Source organism: Sinocyclocheilus rhinocerous, unplaced genomic scaffold (assembly GCF_001515625.1).
Source record: "Sinocyclocheilus rhinocerous isolate Xijiao unplaced genomic scaffold, SAMN03320098_v1.1 scaffold142, whole genome shotgun sequence".
In the NCBI taxonomy this organism is placed as follows: Eukaryota; Metazoa; Chordata; class Actinopteri; order Cypriniformes; family Cyprinidae; genus Sinocyclocheilus; species Sinocyclocheilus rhinocerous.
Genome location: NW_015644380.1, coordinates 802385 through 806731, shown reverse-complemented (window position 1 = coordinate 806731; position 4347 = coordinate 802385). Strand labels below are relative to the sequence as shown.

The 4347-nt window shown below is 36.8% G+C and overlaps 1 protein-coding gene and 1 long non-coding RNA gene across 2 annotated transcripts in view; both read right to left on the bottom strand.

The window, feature by feature from the left end:
• LOC107758299 (uncharacterized protein C8orf34 homolog) overlaps window positions 1-4347 on the bottom strand; it is a 101711-nt gene that overhangs the window by 6073 nt on the left and 91291 nt on the right. The gene's annotated exons all lie outside the window — the stretch shown is intronic.
• LOC107758300 (uncharacterized) overlaps window positions 3523-4347 on the bottom strand; it is a 1911-nt gene continuing 1086 nt past the window's right edge. Inside the window, exon 3 of the long non-coding RNA XR_001642010.1 lies at window positions 3523-3588. This is a non-coding gene — a long non-coding RNA (uncharacterized LOC107758300). The remainder of the gene's footprint in view (window positions 3589-4347) is intronic.

Here is a 4347-nt window from a genome sequence, read left to right as displayed (position 1 = left end):
TTTTGGCTGGCTTGGTGAAGTTGGGAAATCAGCTGGCCACCCATCTTTAAACCAGCTTGACCAGGCTGGGAGACCATCTTGAACCAGCTAAAACCAACTTAAGAGGGTTTAAACAGCAGCTTTTTAAGAGTACACTAGCATGTATATAGCCTTACAGTTAACACACTATCAACTAAATACCACAAAACTCCAATTTTGATTTCAAGAGTTCTTAAAGGACATAATTTTCTTCAATATTCAGGACGTGTAATGATGTATCAGTGAAAACTGCTGTGGCCTGTGCAAAAAGGTGGCGATTTGAAAAGCAACAAAATCCCCTGTGAACTGGAAACCCAAGATGTAGAGACCCGGTGAATGCGCATGTCAGGTCCATTCGTTCTACAGATGTTTTTATTTTCTTTTGAAATAAGTACACCTCTGGGTCGAATCCTCTGAGCCAACCTCTAATATATAAATTGCCCCCTGTTCTCTTCTAAAGACTTTTATGTGTTCTTATTTTTCAGCGTTAAAGATATCGCTGGTACAGGCCAGACAGGAAGCATTCATACATCTACGCCACATTTCAGTGCTAAATCGTTTATATGAAAATGGAAGAGAAGGACAAATCATCTGATCTCTTCCTGTAGATCCCATTCTGAACTGAATGAGATGTACAGGTGCATATTTCCTTTTTGTTATTCAGGAGCTGAACTGCTATAACAGCTGTGGGACCAGGTGGGTAGAATCAGAGCATGATCAGTGCATTTATGTTTTCATAATCTCATCAGTCATAAGAATATGAGCTAACTAAGTTTGTGGATACTAACAATACGATTCCTGTTTGTGGCTATTAAATACTTCAAAAGGAACTTCGGATTTATTAACAAGCCCTACTACCAAAAAATAAAAGAGAAAGAGAGCGGAAACCCAGAAATGCCATACCCGTTTCTTTTTTCATACCAAGGGTAGTCAAGTGTAAATCTGTTCTTTAGTTTCCCGTGGATCCTTTTATATTATATTGCTTAATCTCAATAGAGCATGAGATGAATAGGCCATAGTCAGACATGGACAATAGAATATTAGACAGTCTACAGCTTTTACAAACTAACCAGTCAAATAACAGTGAGTGTGTGCCACTGAAAAAAAAATGTTTTTGTGGTGTTGTAAAATATATTAAATTAATCATCATAAATTCTACTTGTAATATTAAAAATCAAGGAGAACAACAATTTTCTAAGTAAAATGTACACATTTAATTCATGTAATTAATGAACTGCGTGAGAAGAGTAACTCTTATTAATATTTACTTGTAATATTTATATGTTTTATAGTCATTGCACATAAATCTAGAAATATTGAGTACATTTTAATCTAAAAGTTCAGCGCGCTTGAATCCGCGCATGCGTGTTTGGACCAGTGTTGCCAGATTGCGGGTTCCCGCCCAATTGGGCGGTTTCGAATTTGATTGTGCGGGTGGACAAAATTTGGGCTGGTTTGGGGTCAGTTTGGCGGTTTTCAAACATATAAATTGCATAGGCTAATTGTTTAACAAACAAGCCCAAGTATGCATGTACTGCATCCAATCAGTCATCACAACGTTACTACACACACACACACACACACACACACACTGCAGAGGCGCTGGTGCTGATGTAAACGTCGACAGCCGCACTTATCACGAGGGCTCAGCAGACAGACGTTATGATTCATGAGTGACAAGTTTTTAGCGTGATAAGTTATAACGTACCTGATTTTGAATGTAGTATGACTGTATATTCAAGTAATCACAATGCCTAAATATAAGTTAAAGAGTGGGAGAGTGACTCAACTCTCAAAACGTGAATTATTGTGGAGTGAGATGACACGAAGACTCTGCCACTGCAACTCCGAAATCAGAGCACATTTGAATTAATCAAAACCAAAACTAAATATGTCGGTTTATATGATCCTCTTTTATCTTTTAAACGGACCAGATTGATAAATCCTTGAAAACTGCTAGACTTGATTAGTTTTGACTGTGCAAAGTTCTGTATTATGTTCTACGATATGAACTTAACAAGAGGCTTCCTCTAGTTCTGTGTAAAATTATAGAGCGACACGAAGGTAAACGCAATTATTGATGTTATTTTTTTTTAATTGTCGGATTATAATTCAGTGTATCAATGAATGACACAGTTTTGAGTTGACTGTCATGGTGTGTACATGAACGAGTGTGAAATAGGCTACCTGCTAAATACGTTGCTTTTTCTTATCACTTAGGCTATCTGTCGGGCACTTTTTGCATTTAAATTTAATTATTCTGACTGCGGACATTGTCTTGTTTCGAGGGTATCGGTTAATTTCTTGATTGCCGTTTTGACAGTGTTTGCTTGCATATTTTATTCATATTCGGTAGCCTAATTCTCTTTATTGTAGGCTATTTGCCCTGATTTGATCCGTTTACCTGAATGCAAAATTTATCTAACGTTATATTTATATTATTTTGTCGTTAATATTTTGTTTTAAGGAGTTAAAATGGCTCTTATCAACCTTGATTTACATATTCTATCACATTATTTTGACAGTTAAAGTATTGGGCGGTTTTTGGGCGGGTTTTTGTGAGCTTTTGGGCTGGAAATTGTCCATCCAATCTGGCAACACTGGTTTGGATCCACACTTTGAATCAGAGAGACGGTTGGGCTTGTCACGGAGGAGATGCATGGCTGGATTTTCTCGTGTTTAAGGTAAGTTTGCCTTTCTGTTTTAGATTTCTGATTTGTAATACTTTGGTCCGTGTGCATTTCGATAGTTTGATTCTTGTTTGCTTGACTCATTATACTGTACACTAACGTTCATATTAATCACATAACCTCATTAAAGTTAACTTGCGTGCGGTCACAGTGAGTGATATTTCAGCGAAAATGTTTTCAATAGTTCAGAGATTCACAAAGCTGTTTTTCACGTAAAAACTTGAGCACAATTGGAAATTACTGTAACTGCTAGCTAGCTAACATCGTTACTAAATAAAACAATTGCATAGTTTAGCGTAACGCTAGTTTCTGCTCTTTCAAACATTCAACTGAAGTAATAGAGAGAGTTTAGAGCAATAACTTTGTAGTAATCGCATTAATTGTCGTGTTTTGTCGCTATGCTAAGCTAACATACTACCTAACCCTAAAGCACCTGTTGCCACCAGCGATTGTGTTTTATAGGACTAATTTTGAAAAGTGTGAATAGAAAGTGTTAGTAAAAGTGTTTTTACGCTTCTTTATGATGGTATTCAACTTATAGTTAATTCCAGTCCAGTCTTGTCAGTTAAAACTTTTCTTTTGTTCAAACAATCTGTAATTTGTTGGTTAAAAAGCAAAGTCTTATGAACACATGTTTCTATCAACAGGAAGGCGTTGGATTCACTGCAGAATAAGCCGGAGTGTAAGCTGATGAGCATACAGAAGGAGTGATTGGTCTCATTCTCATATTCAGGCAAGTATAAATCTATGCATAGACTTGCATGATATAACATTATTGTTATTTTTACCCATTCTTCACTGCATAATATAAAATTGTGGTTAAATGTTTTAGATCATTGTTTTAATATCACAAATTGTGTCTGTTTATTTACAGGGTGACCTAACTCTGACGACGAGCCAATACAGTGGACACTTGAGGTGTGGGGAGGAAGACAGACTGATGGTTTTCATGTTAGATGCAGTTTTGGTTATATCAATACTACCTAGCTCTGTCAGGTTAAAACCTCATCTTAGTCTAAGTATTTTTTTTCTATATTTGATACCTTCTGGGGTCAAAACTGTATGGTGCAGCAAATGCAGTTCATGTTGGTAATGGAGATTGAATTGTATTACAGAACAGCAGACACTTGAAGTAGCATTCAGTCATACTTTATTTCTTTCTATTTTCAATAGACCAAATATCACCAGTGGAGGTATACATGTTTTGTTGATTAATGCCACTTTTTTATGAGACTTTACTGCACCTTTAAAAACTTGTGTCCAGACTTTAGTAGGTCATGTGAATGTGACTGATTCACTTTTATTAATGTTGGAAAAATAAAGAGTTTAATTGTATTTTACTTGTGTGATTTGTGATAAAGGTATAGACCAGAGGTTCTCAACTCTGGCGCTGTATGTCCCTACAGAGCAACCTGTAACTTTCTAGTAATCTTGAAGACCTTGATGAGCTTGTTCAGGTGTGTCTGATTAGGGTTAGAGCTAAACTCTGCAGGAAAGTGGACCTTGCGGGCCAGAGTTGAGAACCCCTGGAGACAAAATCAATACAGTTTGTGGTTATATATTAGGAATATTAGGAATTTCCTCGTACGACTTTCTGCGCGAGAGCACCCTCCGGCTTCGAGTATGAATACTGCACAGA